Below are 21,255 nucleotides of genomic sequence, written 5' to 3'. Positions count from 1 at the left end.
CTTCTAACTCCATAGATTTATCATGCACTGTCGAACTATTCTAATACCTTGGATGCAAAATATGATAAGTTATGTACCATAAACTATCTTGTGGACTCATTGACAGATTTTACCTTTTACCTTTTGAGTCTCAGGGTGTCACCTACTAAACCTTACCTTGGATCCCAATTTAACTATTACCTTTTGAGTCTCAAGTTTTTAGATGAAAGTTAACCATCTTAAGTAGATGGTACAGGTAAGCTTATTTTGGCAATCAACTCCTAATCACTATTGTGATTATCTTTTTCCTAATTTCTACTCCTTTTGTGAAGTAAGTATTGATATATTAGGTGGGATTCAAAGCTGCGCACCCGTTAAGAAGATAATCAAATCAAGGAAAACCATAATTCTTCCAAGAATCTTTATCTAGAACGACTTGAAACTTCCTTTACTTTTTTAATCCATCAGGGTTACCACAATCCTTGCTAAGGGAATTAGCCACTCATAGATGCAAGATAATTCATGAAATTCACAAAAAAAATTACAAAATAAATATCATAATAATAAAAGAAGAAAATCCAAAGTCTTAAATTGAAGAATAAACCAAAAACAAACTAAGAAAAATAATATCCCAAGATCATAAGTCAGTTATAGAATCAAAAAATGTTTATGAATTATGTAACTTTGTACCAAAGGGCCTATATTTGAATATCTCTACACAAAAAGGTCTAAGGGTATTTAAAGATCACAAGGAAACCCTAGAATTCAAACCCTAGATAAATGAGGAAAACTTGACAAAATGTACATAAGAATGACTAAAACTATCATAGGAGTAGTTTTAGGTTATATGGAAACCCTAATAAACAACTTCGAAATGATACAAAAAATTTACGTCGGTGGCTACCTTCGGGCCATAGGTGTTGGGTCCATTGATGGAACCTATAGCTGTAGCTGGGGTAGAGGGGGAGGGGGCGTAGGTGGTGGCCTAAAATTTGTTATCTGCTGATACCTATAGACCCACCTATGCCCAGTGGGTGGTACCTACGGGGTGTAGGTGCCTCAATAAGTTATCAAATTTTGGCTTTTACCTTTAGTTCCATTTTTTCTAATTAGCTTCCAACACCTAGTTTTCTGAAAAATTACTCTAAAAACACATCAAATCCAATAAAATCGCCATAAGTATATACATATTCTTCAATTTTAAGTATTGTAAGTACTATGAATCTATAGCACATCACTCGCTCATTTAGGAAGTTTGATTTTATATAGGTAATCATTGATAGATTTTCCAAATCAGTATACTTCTTATCAATCAAGATTGCTTATACAGTTGAAGAGTATTCAAGATTATGTATTAAATAGATATACCAGCTATATAGAGTTTCAATTTTACTATATCTGATATGAGATCTAAATTCATTGTGAATCTTTTGAAGTTATTTCAAAGGAGTTTTGGATAGTAGGTGAATCTAATTATAATCTTTTACCCTCAAATGGATGGTCAGACAGAACCAAACACTTAAGGATGTATTATGAGATTGTGAATATGACTTAAAAGGTTGTTGGGATGATTATTTCTCGCTTATTGAATTTTATTACAATAATAGCTTCCTTGCAAGTTTAAATATGGCACCTTATGAAGTTTTATATAGAAGAAAGTGTAGATTACTAATCAGATAATTTAAAGTGGAAGAAACTATCTTATTTGGACCTATCTATGTTGGTATTTTATTATTGTAGTTTATATATACTTTTCAAGGATTTATAATTATCATATATATATGTGTCATAAGCATAGGTTTTAAGTTGGTTCTCTCAGGCTTTTAGGGCATTAGGTGCCTATCTATCTCAATGGGAGTTGATATGTGACAAAAGACAAATATTATATATATCTTTAAATATGTTCAAGTAATATAAACCTTCTTTCCTTATACACTAGAACATTTTGAATAATAGTTGCATCCTATGTATTATCGCAGTTGTTGACACAAATATCATCATTGCTTCTTCTTTGGGAAAAAGAATTCACAATCCATGTATCTTCTACCTCCATACAATAATGCTCTGTTAGGCTTTCCCCCTTTGTAAAATATTTTTCCTTCTCACCTCCAGTAAGAGTCTGGATCGTGTCTTAATACATGTGTAGTTGATCATCTTCTAAGACCTATTACTAATCATCGTCTTAAAGAATTATTGCCTCACTAACTAGCTTATTAGATGTGAGCCTTTTTTCGAGATTGTGGTAATGGGAAGAAGTTGACAACATTATATCTAATAATGTAATTCATTGCAATAAATGAATTAGATCTATTTAATTTTATTATATATTTTAAATAATTAGAAAATATGAACACATTTTTTTAGATTTCTTTCTTGACTAATTTTTGTTGCCTTGTCTAATCTTTTTATTTTTTCTTTGAAGTGGATCTTCATAAATTTTGATATAGGAAAAATAATTATAAATGATCCAGGATCATATACATTGATCTAAGAGACTCTACTTATTTGTTGACTAGACAAGTAGATTGAAAAAAGTTTGAATATGATTAATAATAAAACACTCTGTAAAGCCCACATACAACAAAAATATTGTGTTGCCATTGAAGATAGAATAATTTCCACTTATATAAACGTGTCTGCAGTTGGTATATTTTTGAAAACTCAGACAAAGAGAATAAATGAATTTCTTGAAGGCTACTTAAGAAATTTTACTACAAACTAGAGGTGCTAAAGCTATTGAATGTTGCTCAGTTAGTATGGAGATGTAAGTAACTCTAGGAAGAGCATGCACAAGGCATATATTATATCATGGGAAAGTATCATGATCAAGTATCCATTGAACAATATTGAGTCATAAATTTTGGTGGTTGAGTTTAACATTCAATCACAAATATTAAGTTTGGATATATATGTGTTTTAAGGTTTATGTTTTGGAAAAAACTAGTTTTGAACCTATATATTTGTTTTTTTTAAAAAAAAAATCGGACCAGTAACTTTAAAGTTGATTTTATATTTACACACTTGTGAATTTAGTTATACATTAGTATCGATCCTTAAATAGGATATTTGTGAACTTATTCTCTATTAAATGACTCACATATATATGAGAAAGAGATTGACTTAGGGGAAGTGTGCATATAGTTAATTTTGGGGCTCCTATTTAATTCATGTCCTAAGTTTATAAATTTATATAAATTTGATAACTTTACAATAAACTTTAGACATACACAATTGTAGTTGTAAAATCTTCCTCCAAAGTAATAAATTTCTCCTTTATTTCTCAAAGCCAACTTTAGATTACATGCGTGTATGAAGTTATACAATTATTGTCATGTCAATCATATCCTGAACAAATTGGTCTTTTCTCCTAATTTTTTTCTATGAATATGTTCTACATTTATAGGCTAATTGCATTTGTATATTAGTGCTTGAGTTTCCTTTTAACTACCTCTATAGATTCAGAAGAACGTGATAAGCTATGGATAAAATATCTAAAGCAACATAATTCAATAATTATTGTTTTACTTTGAGAAGAATAACTGGTTATGGTGTAATATGATAAAATTTATCCGTATCAAGTATTTATATCAAGTAAATAACTTTAAATTAGTGTCCATATTCACTTTACATTATCATTTCATATGCAATTTAGAGATGTTGAATGATGCCTAAACTTCAGGTATAAATGACCATACTTAAAAACTTTAGGCATATTGTGTTTCTTAAACATCCTTTTTCCTCTTATGCAATGCTAATATTTAAGTATAGGTGGATGTGGTAGGGTATTGAATACTTTAATTTGGTAATTTCAATTTTGAAAATACTATACGATACTAATTCAACATGATTCAGTAATGAACCAAATTGTTATTATGCTGAATTAGGAGGCAATATTTGTGCCTAATTCTTAATCAATTTTTGAGAAATTTAGGGCTAGACCACTGTTCGATGAATTTTGAGGGTGTACTACTCTAGAAAAATCTGGTTTTGATATGGTTGTTGGTTGTAAGTTTTGACTAGAGTCTAGATAGCAACGAGTTTAGGAAATCAAAATAATTTTCGACGAGTAAAATAAAGTTATAGAACTCTAGTTATAGAGTTTACTATGAAGGGTTGATTTGTTATATTATAATTTGAGGAGTGTATTATGAAATGAACAAAACTACAGAGAGGTCTTGAGTTTCTTCTGGGGGCCGTTGTAGAGGAGGGACCACTAAATCAAAAAGGGGTTGTCATGACTCGAACCAGGGACTGGCCGTGATGGGTATCTCAAGTTCGCTGAGGACTGGAGACCACTCTCTTTACCCTTGCTAATCAAAACACAATACATCTTCCAGCGGATTAATTCCAAACATATAACAAGAAAGGTAACTCAACTAACTCAGAAAGGAATCTAAGAATTTCTACAACCATCCCAATACATAGTAATCCACAAAGCCTGTAAATACCAAAAAACAACCTATGCCAGGACATGCCTCTAACCATAGCCAAAAATAAGAAACCAAAGAAACTGTTTATGACATAATATAAACAAAGAAGTAATAGGCCTTTCGAAAGAAAGTGGCTCACCACTTTAAGCTAACTCATGATCGATCCAGAAATCAAATAATCACTGCACAGGATAAACAGAAGTGTCCCTAGTTCCTGCATCGCGTGGGGATACAACATTCGAAAATGGTTAGCGGGGTGAGTGCTAGCTTGTAACTTAGGGAAGGAATAAAATAATACCAAGTCAAAATCACAGTAAAATCCATATGCACACAGTGTACATACATATATATAGCATGTTGGGAAAGGGAGCAAGGTTTAGCATGAAAGTAAAATATTAACTTGGACTGTGTAGCTTTACAGTCACAAGGCACCCACGGGCTATATGGGTCTGTATTACCCCACCGGAAGGGCCCCTATACGTGTTGGCCACATAAATCGGAGGTGTCAAGAAGGGTCAAAGAATGCATGACCCTTAGCCTATCCCTGACAAAAAAATATATATCAAGTGTGACACAAGCACACGGTCATTAAGACTAATCCCTCACGCTGACAAATATGGGTTTTCAGTAGCAGTCCATCAGGACCTCCACTTTCTCAGCTTAGCTACAGAACCCCCATTAAGCCCAAATAAAAAAGTGTACACATTCCCACTCATTGAACCATAATCTTCACTAAGACATACCATTGGTATCATCATACCAATTATGCTAGCTAATATCATCATGCCATAGTAATTATACATCACTTGGGGAAATCTAGGATCCCATAAGTTTAACTATTCATCCATACAGAGGAATCCACGACCCCAAAGTTCATTGATATATCACATAGGGGAATTAACGACCCCCAAGGTTCAATTTAAAATCATATCATGGCCACAATGGCCTTTCAAAATCATTCATGTTTGATTAGCCTTTTATGTAAAGAAATAATTCCAAGAGTGGTTTCAATATGTAGGTACTCATGTTTCAAAACTAATTTCATGAGGTTAGGTTGAGTTCATCACATTCATTATCAAGATTCATCAAATTGAGGTAATCCACGATCCCCTAGTTTGTTCACCATGCCTATGCACCCCACAGGTTTCAAAACCATCAATAAAACATTAAGAACATATATAAAAACATTGGAACATCATATAAACAACAATTATCCAATACCTCAACCTAAATTCCAAATCCAACATTTGAAACCTCATAATTAACAATTTAAACACATGCCCTAATAAAATAGAGTTTGGGGAACAGATACACGCCTTATATAATCAAGAATTATGGAGAGAAATCAATAGTTAAAGCTTGAATGGCCAACCTTTAGAACCCTAGCTTGTTCTTACTTTGGGGAATTTAAGAGTGTTGAAGACTTGTTTGATTCGATAAAGGATGAAAATAAACCCTTTTGGTGTTTTATGGACGTGGGGTATAAGTGGGGAAAAAGGGAATTGACCAAACTGTCCTTAATAAAAACACTGCAAAAATTACTGCCCAGTCATTACGGGTCACCTTATGACTAGCTACAAATTTTCCCCTTGACTCGAAGTCTGGGCAGTGTCCCATTGCACCCCCACTATTGATCCTACAAGCCATACCTTATGACTCGTAGTCTATCTTTATGACTCGTAGGGTCTTGTCATAGTAAAAATAGGCATTATGACTCGTAATGCCTCACCATGACTCGTTATATATTAATCATACTTAGGTTAAAAATTTGGGTAACACGTTGGTCACCCTATGATTAGGGTCCAACGGCCCGTAATGACACCTTAAGACTTGTAAGGTGAGTCATAATCTGTGCAGTAAGTTCAAAGTTAAGAATTTTTTAAGAGGCAAAAATCTGGGTTGTTACATTCTCCCCCACCCCCAAGGATCATTCGTCCCTGAATGTTGAGTCAAGGCATCCATTAGCACGATTTAACATAAAAACCCAACCATAACTTCCTTTTAACAAATCAGAAAAAAAAGATGGTAAGGAGACCACATACCTTAAGCAGGATCTTCCAATAGAAGGAACAAGAATGGATATGTTGACTTCATGTCCTCTTCAGTTTCCCAAATAGCGTCTTCCACTTTTTGATTCCTCCATATAACCTTTATCGAAGCTACATTCTTAGTCCTCAAGCGATGGACTTGCCTATACAAAATCTCCACCGATACTTCCTCATAAGACAAGGAATTCTGAAATACCATCACTCTCAATAGTCATAATCAAAGAAGGGTCATCCACGTACTTATTCAACATCGAGACATATAACACCGAATGAATGGAACTCAAACTCGAAGGTATATCCAACTCATAAGCATCATTTCCCACTATCCTTAAAATCAAGTATAGACCAACATACCGGTGACTAAGTTTCCCCTTCTTTTTAAATCTTATTACTCCCTTTATAGGAAATACCTTCAAGAACACCCAATTGCGAACTTCAACTCAAACTCCCCACGTCTCACATCCACATAGGACTTTTGGTGACTTTGAGTGGTCTTAAGCTTATCCCCAATTACCTTCACCTTTCCCATGGCCTGATAAACCAAATCAAGATCAAACAATCTAGTCTCACCAACTTTAAACCAACCAATATGAGACCTACACCTCCTACCATACAAAGAGTCAAATGGAGCCATCTAAATACTTGAGTGGTAGTTTTTATTATACACAAAATCTGTGAGAGGAAAATGGTCTACCCAACTACCACAAAAGTTAATTACACAAGCCCTGAGCATATCCTCCAAAGACTGAATAGTCCTCTCCGCTTGTCCATCCGTCTGAGGGCGGAAGACGGTGCTAAGATTTACCTTAGTCCTTAAACTTCTCTGAAGTGAATGCCAATAGCGAGAAGAGAACTGTGTACCTCAATCTAAAATAATAGAAATTGGAGCACCACGTATCTTTACTATCTCCTGAATAAACAACTTCACATAATCCTCTTTGGTGAAAGTAGTCCTCATAGGCAAGAAGTAAGATGACTTAGTAAACCTATCCATGATAACCTAAATCGAATCAACTAATGGAGAGACCGCAGAAGACCAGTAACAAAGTCCATATTGATCACTTCCCACTTCCACATGGTCAACTCAATCTATTAAGATGTACCATCGATCCTCAAGTGCTCAATCTTCACTTGATGATAAATCATGCACTTAGCAAAAACTGGCTACATATCTCTTCATGTTGTTCCACCAAGAAATCTCCTACAAATCATGATATATCTTCGTCAAACCAGGATGAACTATATACCTCGATGCATGAGCCTCAATCAAAACTCTTTCTCACAATCCACCAATAGTGAGAACACATAATCTACCTTGGTACCTCAAGATACCATCTTCACCAATCTCAAATTCTATGACCTTCTGTTAATTTACATTATCCTTAATCTACAGTAAGATGGGGTTCAAAATATACTCCTCCTTAACCTCTGCACCAAGGGATGACTTTACCACCTCTTGCACAATCGTACCTTCATCCTTAAAATCTAAGAGAGAAACTCTAAGATTATCTAACTAGTGAATATTCTTCACCAAACCTTGCTTCTCTTCATTCATATGAGATAAGCTTCCTATGGAAAATCTGCTAAGAGCATCAACAACCACATTAGCTTTACCTGGATGATAATGAAGACTCATATCATAGTTGTTGAGCAACTCAAGCCATCTTCCTTGCCTGAGATTCATGTCCTTCTGGTTGAATACATATGGCAAGCTTTTATAATCTAAATAGATATCAACAAGCATACCATACAAACAATGATAAAAAATATTCAAAGAAAATACCACATCCATCAACTCCAAGACAAGAGTTGGATAATTCCTTTCGTGCACCTTATGTTTCCTAGAAGCATAGGCTACCCCTCTACCATGTTGAATCAACAAATAACTCAGTTATACATGGGACGTGTCATAATACACAACAAAACTATCAGTACCTATGGGAAGGTTCAAAATTGGCACAAAAGTCAACTTGTCTTTCAACTTCTCAAAACTACCCTGATAGGCATCAAACCATAGAAACTTTACCTTTTTTGGGTCAACTTAGTCAATGGAGCAGCAATTGAGGAGAAACTCTCCACAAACCTCCTATAATACCTGGCTAAACCCAAGAAGCTCTGAATGTCAATTGGAGTCATGGGGCTAGGCCACTTCTTAACCACTTCAACTTTCTATGGATCCACCATGATCCCTTCACTAGAAATAACATGACCAAGGGAGGTCATAACATTTAACCAGAACTCATACTTAGAAAATTTGCCATACAACCGCTAATCCTTTAAGGTCTGTAACACTACTCGAAGGCAATTGGCATGATCCTCCTCACTCTTAGAACATACCAAGATGTCAATAATAAATACATTGATGAATAAATCCAAGAACTACCTAAACACTCGATTCATAATATCCATGAACGTCGCCTGAGTATTATCAATCCAAAAGACATGACTAAGAACTCGTAGACCACACCAAGTATAAAAAGTAGTCTTTGGGATATCCACCCCCTAATATTTAGCTGATGATAACCCAACCAAAAATTAATCTTAGAAAAGTACTTAGCACCCTAAAGCTGGTCAAAGAGATCATCTATTATGGGAAAAGGATACTTATTCTTCACCGTCACCTTATTCAACTGGCGATAATCTATACACATAGTGACCGTCCTCATCATGCACGAAAAGCATAACGGCACCCCACAGAGAAAGACTAGGACAAATAAAACACTTATCAAGAAGGCCTTTCAATTACTCCTTAAGTTTTTTCAACTTAACCGAAGTCCTTCTATATGTAGGTATAGAGATAGGATGGGTATACAGTAGAAGATCAATCTCAAAATATATTTCCCTATCAAGAGGAACACTAGGAAGATCATCAAAAAACACTTCAGGAAATTCGTTAACAATAGAGAAAGATTGTAAGGAGGGAACCTCAGAAATAGAATCTTTTAACCCAAACTAGATAGTAAAAACACCCCTTAGAAATCAACTTCCAGGCTCTAAGATAAGAAATAAACATTCCCTTAGGTACTAGGGAACTCCCCTTCCACTCACTCGTTAGTCTATTTAGTAATTCAAAACTAACCTTTCGGGTCCTACAATCAAGAGAGGCATAGCACAAATGGATCCAATCTATACCTAAGATCACATCAAAATCTAACATATCCAACTCTATCAGATCTTCTAATGTCTCACTGCTGCAAATCGATATCACACAATCACTATAGACCTTTTTAGCCATAACAAAATCATCTATGGGGGTAGATATAGAAAAAGCATCAAAAGTGCACTCGAGGCCAAAACCAAACTGAACAGCCACATAAGGGGTCACATAAAAAGAGTAGACCCCAAATCAAGTAAATAATACATATCACAAGAAAAAAGTTGTAATGTACCATTGACAACATCAGGAGATGACTCAAATTCTTGATGGATGGCATGAGAATAAAGAGGATTGAAACTAGTGTCGATAATAGAACTAGCATTCTTTGGCACAGGAGTTGAAGAAGTAGCAACCAAAACCTTATTAGCTCTAGAAGCAGTCTTATCTGGACAGTGTCGCTGCAAATACCCCAACTGACCATAATTAAAGCATCTATTCCTTCCCTCATCATAAACTCCATGATGAATCTACCAACAAAAATGATAAGGGGGATAATATATGTTTGTAAATATAGAGCACTAGCCATAAAGTGAGAACTAGAATTTCCCTACTTCTTCTTAATCCACTGCCTACCTTGGTGACGTCCAAGCTATATCTCATCTCAAGAGATGATACGATCGCTGCCAAATATAGTAACCCAACAAAGGTTGGGGTCAAATCCCAAGTAAATATATGGAATCGTGGCTCTCAATTATTGAAATTAATGGACAAAACTAGAAAAGTAAATGGGGGGTTTTGAGTAGCAATAGAGAATAAGTGGGGAGTATTAATTTTGATTGTAATCAGTCATAAGTGAATACTAGGATTGTAATCAGTCATAAGTGAATACTAGGATTGTGTTTCCCCTGAATTCTCAACTCTTTAGGCTTATCGTGCTTTGTTGAACCAACCCAATACCTTTCATACAGAATTGATAAGTTATGTACCTTTTACACTCTTTTGGATGAGAATAAGGATCTCACCCTTTACCTTTTGAGTCTCAGGATGGCGCCTTACCAATCCTTATCTTGATCCTAATTAACTCTTACCTCTTGAGTCTCTAGTTATTAGATAAAATCTAACCATCTTATGCAGATAAAACCTAGTAGTATGGATCGACAATTAAACTCTAAATTATTGTTGTCATTATCTTTTCCTAGTCAGTATTTAACTTTTGGAGTAAGTAGTAAAAATCTAGAAGGGATCCTAACTTGTGCACCCATTAAGAAAATGATTAAAGTATAGATAATACGATGCATGAATGTGTACCAATTGATAACAACGATAGCACTTGCCCTACTTTGTCAATCGGCTAGGGTTTTCATAACCCTAGATAAGGGTTTTTAGACGCTCATGCTTTTGATGTAATCAATGACATTCATGATTGAATGCATAAGATGAAACCCTAATAAGAAGAAGTAAAAATCCAAAATCATAACTGAATTAATCAACCGAAGTCAATACAAGATAAATCTAAGACCAAGATTAAATCTCAGAATAAAAAGATTTTTGTAAATATCATGAGTGTGTGTCTTCGACTAAAAACACATAAAGGGTATTTATAGTACATGAGGAAACCATAAAACCAAAGCCCAATCAAAATATGAGAAAACAGGGTCAGTGTCTACTTGTGGTAGCTACAGACGCCCTGTCCTTGGCCGAAGGTAGCACATACGGCCTACAGGGAGGCCACCTGTAGTGATCGTATGTGCCAGATCAAAAATTCATTTTGGACTTCTGACACATGCTATACCCACATGCGATCCACATGTGCTACATGCAGTTTGCATATTGACTTGTCATGTGTCGGAAGTTATTTTCCAGCACTTCTTCAATTCCTACACATTCTTTAATTACGATCAATTTGAAAAGTATCCCGAATATCCATAATTGCTCCCATAAGTAGCCAAAAATATTTTTTTTCATCTTTTTCAAAAAACTTAGCATCCAAAAAATCATTTCCTACAAAACATACCCAAAATGCATCATATCTAACAAAACAACCTCAGAAATTTGCATATTTTTTGTGTTTTAAGCATTGAAAGTGCTATATTTCTATAGCACATCAACACCCTCAACTTAGAACATTTACATTTACTCAAGCAACAAAACACAACACAATAAAATAAAACTAAACATAATGCTTAACTAGGAAAATCTAAGTTATTCAAGGCAATTAATCAACACTTTTAAGCTCAAAACACAATACTCGCTCCTATCTCAATTTTCAAAATTAACTGTGTAAAATCATGAAGCACAACAATATGACACAATGGGGCCAAGGTAAGGCATTACATTAGAAACAGACCACCAGTATGTATAAGTTACACTACCCAAAATAAGCAAATAGCTAGCAATATGACTCATGTTCCCTCACACCAAAGATGTACCAATCACTCATATGAAATAATGTATGTCAATGCAGGGACGGTCAATATACACTCACACTCAGAAGAGAAGTTTCAATCAATATATATCAAATATCATAGGGTTGCCCTTATGTTCTTTACCTTAGCATTCAGATAGTCAAGTTAGGATCACTATTAGACTTTTCTCGACTTGTAATATAGGATTGGGAGTTGGTATGGTACATATGGACATATCAAGTGACTCATCCTCCTTGGCACTACACTAACCTTGGGGTCTCACTTATTAACTAATTTCCTTTTTATTCCACCCTTATTTCTCCCTTTTATTTTAAATCACATTCAGGTTGGGTGTGGTGTTTAATTATTTATTTTTCACTTTTTCACAAGTTTTTCTTTTCTTTTTCTCTTTTATTCTGCTACCACACCCAACCTTACTATCTTTTTCTCTTATTTTATCGTTCTACATACCCACTTTTTACTATGCACCCCTATGATAGCCACCCTCAACTTAGGTATTTTACCTAAGTTGAGGTGCACAATGTCCAAGGAAGACCAGGGCCAAAATAGGTTCATTACAGCTCAAATGGGAAGGTGAATAGGTGAAAAAAAAAAACAAGCTACAAGGCTCAAGATAGGGATCAAGGGATACTAATTCACACATGGAAGGTCATTTAGGCTAAAAGTGGACTAGAATAAAAAATGGCCTATGATCCTTTCTAACTGACTATCCTTCAACCTAGGAAAGTCTAACCAAGAAAATTCTGAATTCGACACATAAAGGCAACTAATTAGTATCTCACGCACACATATCACAGAGTCAATATTACAAATTACTACTTATCTGGTTTATGAAATTGTTAGCAAGTGATTATCATACCTCTAATCCTAATGTCATAACAAGATCCACATTATTCACACATAAGTACTTGCACACAGTTCTAAGACATAATTTTGGAGGGGTACTAAAAATCAATCAAACTATGACTACATCCCTAAATACTTAAAAATCTCCAAATTATAGAAAAACATAACACAATACAAAATAAAGTACTACACAAATTATCCTAGACATGCCGATTCTATAACCATACCAAGGCCTACAAGAAAAGAAGCATGATAACAAAAAGCCACGGAAACTATGGTATACCCCACCCCAACTAAAAGATGCACACTATCCTCAATGCATGAAAATGACACAAAAAGGTGTTGAAAACTTTAAGGTTTCACATACAGTGAGGGATCAACTACCTTAAAGTCAATCATAGGAAAAAACATATTATAGCAACCAGGAATAAAGAGATGGTGCAGGAAGATTAAAAACATAAGATTTTAATATGTAAGCCCCCTTGTTTAAGGAAGGAGAACCATAGCTTATCCTTATAAGCTTTCCAAAATCTACTATAATCAAAATCTTGATTACAAACTTCAATGAACCTAGCTCTAGGTTACTTTCACTTATAATAACTCTGCTACAAGCTCAATTGAATAACTCTACCAGTCACACACCTTGATATTGATTAACTCTAACCAATATCCACCTTAGGTAACTCTACCTAATCTCTCTCTAAACAAAGAGAAAAGTTTATTACTTTTATAACATGAGTAATTCTTTCACAAATCAAGCCTTACTAAAGAAAAATTTCTATTTAAGAACACATATATACAACTAAGAACTTGAGCACTATTGAATATGAAGTTTCTCCTAATTTTTCCTCTCTTTACTTTGGATTTGCAAGAATTATTTGATGAAGAAAAAACTTTTTTCCTCATATAGATGAGTAATGATTAGGACTGAAATATCATTGGACCAGGTGTCCTAATTAGTACGAGCAACACTTGCCAATTTGTTACACAACTAAACAAAGGTATATAGACGCGTGCCGGTTGTACTATTTCTTGGAACAGCTAGGTCCCTGGTCCCTTATAGTTATCTGCTTATCATCAAAACTACATATAGCAACTTTCTCCTTTTCTAATGATGACAAACCAACTACTAAATTTTGAGCATCAATACACATCCATTACATTTAATAAGTGTTATTACCACTACTGAAGATGAATCTTTCCCTTATCATCATGCTTTCACCATCATGCAACATAGGGAACTGGTCTCTTACTGTTATTTATAGAAAAAATCTGAGCACATGAGTACATTTGCTTTCTCCTATCATTGTGCCTTACCATACTCTCCCCTATCACCATGCTTCACATAAGCACATTTTCTTCCCCCTGTTATTGTGCCTTACAAAACTTCCCCTATCAATATGTACCACATGAGCACACACACCTGGTCCTTACACATGAAGTTGGTATTCCCTCTTTTGGCATCATTGAAAAGAAATAACAGTAAACATTATAAGAAAAAGTTCTATTTAAGACCAACATTTATGGACCAAAATATAATATCATCTCTAAAAGTATATTTATTGCGATGAGATTATATTTCGATCCCTAATTGTGCAATTTATTATGAAGACATAAAATCTAGTCCTAAAAAAATAATTTATTTGGTCCCGATTGAAAAATTAGAGTTAAGCGGGAAAGAAAATATTGCAAAAAAATTCATTACGGATAATTATGTATAATAAGGCACCAAAAAAGTATTTCTTTAATTTATTACAATTGAAAAACCTTTCCATCTTCAATTCAAAAAACTTCTCGACCCGTACTACATGAAATTGCCCTAATTGTGTCTCTCAATTTTAAACATCATTGTTATGTATGTAACTCTCTCTTCTCACTACTGTATGCACAAACTTGATGCGCAATTTCCTTGGTGAGCTCTACGTTACACTATTTTTCCTCTCCAACTTGTTTTGTTTTTCTCGTAATTTGTATGTTTATGGGTTTGCATAATTTTGCTTATATTGTTCTGGTGTGTACCTTATTTTCTGCTACAATCTTCTATTTTCTAGTGATTATTGTGTGCCATGAGCTATTGGAGATTAGTCTCTTCGATTCTTTGTTTTTAGGAAAAAAATTCACTGTAATACATGACATTTGGAACTTAAAATCTGAAAATTGTCTATAAAAATGGAAGTTTGTTGCATTTTGTACCTTATTATACTAAGAAAAACAAAAAGAGTTAAGGCATCTGATTTATGGTAAATGTGATATTGTTAACATAATTACTTAAGTTGAAGTTAAATCTACATAGTACATGACGTGTTAACACTATTTCATAAAGTATCATATTGTTTTGTAGTGTATTATTTTTCATTGTTACGTAATATTATGTATTAATAATTTGAAGGATAAAATCTACAAGAGAAGTGATCTGAGGTAGAGCTACTATAAGGTTGGGTAAAGTGATATGAAAATACTATGATTATTTTCTACTAAATCTGGTACTTGAGAATGCTGTTTGCAGCTCTAGCATAAAACCACCATTTGTCTTCTATTTATTCATCACTGTGATTAGGGCTGAGTCATTACCATATGTACCAAGAGTCTTTACCTTTTGTTTATTCATTGGTGTAATTCATCGCTCTAAATAATTATGATAAATTTAGCTTGCGAATCATGAATTGTAACAAAAGTCATACCTTCTAGTGCTATAGAATTGCACAATTGCTCTATATTGGAATCAGTTACTTTTCCTTTTTGTCTACAATCCATATTTGCTGGTTTTTTATTTGTAATGTAAATTACACTCTATAAGTACAATTCCCTTACCTTGAAGTTGTCTTCAAGAATGAACTGGCAACTGCTATGCAGATTTTAGTGCCAAGAGTTGTCCGAAATTTAAATATCATATGGGGCTGTGATTTGTTAAAACATATGGAATGCACCTATCCTTTCTATAATGTAATAAGTTGAGCAGTTATATTTGATAACAATTGTAAGAAGATACTTACAAAAAGGTATTATTTGAAGTGGTGTTGTTTGAAGTGGTGTTTAGTGTAAATGGAGATGGGACTTCCCTAGAGTACAATGGAGAAGGATCATGTGTAATAATTTCGGAGCTCCAATATAGTGCTTCATCTTTTATTTGGATATTATGAATAGATGCCTTACATAAAATAGATTAGCTGGATGGATTATAGTAAAATTCCTTTATGTTGCAATGAGGATGAATCAGTCGACCATCTTATTTTCTTGTACTTTTATGCTGGAACTGAATGGAAAAAACTACTGATGTGGCAAGGGGCCAGAAGAAGTACTATGGGATGGATGGTGGAACATACTTGAGTTAGTACCCATGCAACAGGTAGTAGTGCAGCTGCAGATCCCTACAAGTTATCCTCTAAAACATAAAATAAAGGTCTACACCCTACTGAGAGTAGAGGTGCAATGAATAGTAGGATGAAGCATCTTTTAGAGATCTTAAATTACTATTCGTAGCTTCTTCTTGTTATATATAACATAGTGATGACTGCATAGTATAGTGAAATTAGTCTTGGTGCATGTAGACATAGGGTTGTTCATTGCCTGCTAGTTTTTTGGCTTTGTAATTTTCACACTTGGTAGTGAATAAAATATTTACATTCATAAAAAAGATACATATTTTAAAACTACAAATTCCTAATGATTAGATTTATCTTGGTGATTGTATTTTTACTATCTTGGTAGTATTTTAATCTTAAAGTGTTTCGTAATAGAAAAATTGTCTTAAAAATGGTCTCTTATCACGCTTTAGGAAAGGGTATATTCTTCAATTCCTATGTCATTAAGCTAATCCACAAAAGTTTTTGCTAAGTCTTATTTCACTTTAGTTGTGATAATGTTGTCTTTGACAATTCATCCAAAGAACTTTGGAAGCTAATTTTTGGTTTATGAATTCTGATCATGTTGTAGGAATGCTGAGTGGAATGCAACTTTTAATTTAAGCAAGAACACAAATTTTTTATTAGAATGCATTAAACAGACACAAGGTACTAATTTACTAGTTAAGATTCTCTGAGGTTGTTTTTTTCTAGTTCGAGGTCTGCTGCTCTAGTTCATAATGTTCTATACGTTATATATTATGATAATCCTTGGTTCTATTATCTTTATTTTCATATTCACAACATATTTGGTGGTTTAATAGGTGATATACTAAGGCACTTGTGTACAGTACTAGAGTTAAAGTTATATTCTCAACTTTTAATGAAAGGCAATAGAGGAGGTAGCCTGAAACCTAACATGAATTGTAATCTATCATCATGGGTTCATGGATGTGAGCCAGGATGGGCTTGTAGCATTGGAGACAATCCGGTTGACCTTGATTCAAAAAAATGCCACATAGAATTTTTGAGTGTGAACCTTATTGTGAAAGTTTCTTCTGTTCTCGTGGTATCACCTTCATGATACATAAGTATCTACAAGAATATTAGCTTATAGTCTTTGAAATCATGGCCACTATATGAAGTAGATGTGCTCAAATAATTTTCTTTGGCAAAATCACAAGTTTCACCTTTGGCATAATTCTATAAGTTGATTCTTTTGTTCGTATCAATTTTATGTTTGTTTATTTTCCTATTTTTCGATTGATGCTTGCCCACTAGGAACGTTTTGCCCTCTTTCACAACTCAATAAAGAGACTGGTGTGTATGACCCGTAAGTTTTATAAATCTTATGGAGTTCTTATTCTTACTTGATTATATTCTTTTTGCACCCTTCAACTCATATTTCCTGTCTCAAAATATACACGTACTATTATCAACCTCCTCCAGGGCAGAAAAATCATAGTTGCGGTGGTCCAGAAGTTTAGGATGATGTTTTGAGTACTAATGAACTATTTTGTTCAGCAGAATTTTACTGTCCAACTACTGCTCTAAAGATACCTTGCAATAAAGGGTAATTATATTTATCCCAAAACCGAAGATTAAGTATCTCACAGTGCTTTCTCTTCCCCCATAAAATGCTATTTCTATTTAAACTGCTCATCCTTTTGCTCATATTAGAAGGTCACGCTAATCCATTCACTTATATTACTGTTTGTTTATGATTTATTCTAGGCATTACTGTAGAACTAGTTCTACATCTGAAACAAATAAGTCCTTATCTCTTTATTAGGTTATATGTTGCATTATTTCTTATCTTTGACTTTGAATAAATAAGTAATAATGGCTTATTTGATCCTTTTTGATATATTGTACTTGTAAAAATGCTTGTTTGGTTGTGTTTTGTCACTTTTACCATACTTCTAAAGCAAAATACAAAAGGAAAAAGAAAACAAATACACACACTCATACTTGGAAAAGAAATTTCCTTAGCGTTTTGTAGTAGTTTGTCAGGTTCCAAGTGAAATACAAAAAGGACAACTATGTCCAATTATCTTCTTTTCCTAGGTTACTAGTACTATTAAAATATGTTAGATGGATTTCCAATGATTATTTCTAGAAATGAGCAAGACATATCAAGATATGAGCATGCTGGATATCCATGTTAACAAGATTGTTATTTTGGTAGTGGGATTCACCTCGTGTTCTTCTCTACTAAGATTTCTTTGAAATCTTTTTATGAGATAATACATCTTATAGTTCTCATTCTACTAAATATGTGTTACACAAGACTTGAAGATAATACCATAAGTTAAAAACTTATAGTATCAAGTAACAACTCATTGCATGTTAGTCTTTTCTATTTTTGGAAATATTTTTGGGTCTAACATTGCCATCATTATCGTGATCAAGTATTTATTTATTATTATGGACATGCAAGCTGCTATAAGTTAGTTATTTGTGAATCACAGTCAGATAATCAAAATATCATAGCTTATGGTATTACGTTTTTCATAAGTCATCTCCTCACTCCTAGGATGTACAAATATTGATTATCTTTGTAAGGTTTTACGTTTGAGATAATGTCATAATGCTTCTGGGTTGTTAGCTAGTATGACCATGCATGTCTTAAACATTTTAGGCTTGAAGTGGGACAATTAAAGTTAGAAATACATGCCAGAAAGAACAGAAATAAACTCGTAAAAGAAAAATTTTGTCTTCATTTAATATCTGATATTTCCTTACTGAAGGAGGAAGAAATGGGAGGGATTAGTCTAGACATAAATTCTCCCCATATTTTTCTAATAATAGTAGAGAAATGGCTGCATAAACAACATAACTGAACTTATAAGAAGGACAGATCGCACAAGATATAATATTTTACATTTCCCTGTCATAAGATTTTCAGCTATAACAAGCCACAACTAACCAACAAGATTCTCTAATAACTTTATTCTTTTTTTAATTTGATATTATCTAATTCATTTCTTAGAGCTCCCAACTGATCATTAAGGAGTCTATTTGGCATTGCTAGTTATCGACAATGAACATCAAATAGAATATTGATGTTTCATTGTAATAAACATATTCATGATGTATTTGATAAAACATGTGATACGCCTATAATGGATGTGTGGTAGAATTCAAAATATGAAAGTTCTAGAAGTATGTTAACTGATCTATGGCATGCTCTTAATTAATGAGTTTACAAGTGCTCCTTTAATTTGAAAAGACCTCCCATCTATCCTGACTTACACACTTGTTTTGTGTTTCATAGAGGCACATAATAGATATGACTTCTATAAACTCATCAACATGTATATTTTATTACCTAGTTCAACTAAGATCTATATTTTACACAAATGACATGTAACTAGAAGTTCCATTTTCTAATAGGGTGGAATCTCACTTGTACTTCTCATTATATACTACTGTTTGTTCAAGTACTAAGCAACAGTGATAGAAAATGAGCAAAGTCCAGGAAACGTGCAACAAGAAGTGCAAGAGAGAATGTACAGGCACTCGAGAAATGGAAATATTATAAAGAGATGGCTCGCAAACATGTAACTGGTATACAATCTTAATTGTCAAGGAAATTCTCCCAGAAAAAATATGTGAGTCAATAGGACTCGCAAAAGGTTCCTAGCCACGCTAGAATCATCTAGAAAGATGGTGAAAACCTTGAAGAAAATCCTGATAGTCATGATGGTTACAATATTGATATTGGAGAAAAAAATCTAAAAAAGCCCCAGGGTGAAAAATTGCAAACCAAGAGCCGAGAAAGGAAAAGCCTTGTAGGAGCAGAATAAGAATTTGACATTTTTTGGTCTAATCTCAATGGCAAGTGATATTGAGATTCGAACTAGACCTCCCATTGAGGAGTTTTTCAAAGATTTGACACTTACTTTAAAGGGTAAAACCAAGCATATATTGAGGTGTGTATTAGGAAAATTATCACCTGGCCATGTTTCGGCTGTTTTGGGTCCATCTGGTGCTGGAAAGACAATATTTCTTTCAGTGTTGATTGGGAAAGCTGTTGGGTGTACCGTTACTAGAGTGATTCTCATAAATGGGAAGCCTGAACTAGTGCAGTCATACATGAAAATCATTTGCTTTTTACCTCAAGATGACATAGTACACAAAAATTTAATTGTGCAGAAGAATCCTTAGTTTAGTGCTCAGTACAGGTATGCTATTGTAGGTCTATTAGTACGAATCTATGCATTCATATAACATAACTTTTTGCATGTCATTCTTTTGCTTTATAAGTTTCATGACTTCAACCACCAATCTACGTTTTGGTGTGGACAAGTTCCAATAGTTTGTTCTATTTTTGCCTATAATAAGTAGATGACTGCAGCTATTATTTCTATATTGTCTAGTGGCAATAAATTTATAGAACATGTTCTTTGTATTTGAAGTATTCCGTGGGTCATGCCCTTTAGTATTAGTAATGTCTAAAGAAGTTGGGAATAGTAAATAAAGGAAAGTCTATATTAATTTAATGATGCATAGTTTGTGTCATTTGAAAAGATACCCGTCCTGCCTCCATCCTCATAAATCTTCTATAGCTGTTTGTTCTCACTCTCTTGCTTGTTCTACCTTGTTTTTTCTAGTTATCCAGACTCTTTTTTTTGGAACTGTGGATGGTACACCTGTTTCTAGGCAAGAAATTAAATGACCAGATTGCATTATTGTTTGTATATTCTGTCTTACAGATCTAAACTAGACTATTGTATTATACAATAAAAATTCCAAAAGTCGACACATAAAATATTCTCCTGAGCACAGTATCTTTGTATTCCTTGTAGATGGTGACTTTTTAGAGTTAGCATACTGGTAGAGATGGCTTTTTTGGTGAGATTTCATGATAAATCCGAGCTCCCCTAACTGTGATCTCTTTTTTTCTTCTTTTCCCCTCAATTTTATCTTTTTTCTTCCTTCTGATCTCACCTATTTCTCAGCCCATGTTTGTGGTGTGTGTTGTATTGTTGTCTACTCCATTCCAGTGTGTGTGTGAGTGGAATTGAAGGGATGAATCCAAAAATCCCCCTCCCATGTATTCCTCTATGTGTGTAGTGTATATAG

At 33.9% G+C, this 21,255-nt stretch overlaps 1 pseudogene; it reads left to right on the top strand.

The window, feature by feature from the left end:
- The window catches only part of LOC107879149, a 34,061-nt pseudogene that overhangs the window by 11,765 nt on the left and 1,041 nt on the right, over positions 1–21,255 (top strand).

Source organism: Capsicum annuum, chromosome 8 (genome assembly GCF_002878395.1).
Source record: "Capsicum annuum cultivar UCD-10X-F1 chromosome 8, UCD10Xv1.1, whole genome shotgun sequence".
NCBI classification, from domain to species: domain Eukaryota; kingdom Viridiplantae; phylum Streptophyta; class Magnoliopsida; order Solanales; family Solanaceae; genus Capsicum; species Capsicum annuum.
This window is presented reverse-complemented; position numbering and strand designations above follow the sequence as displayed.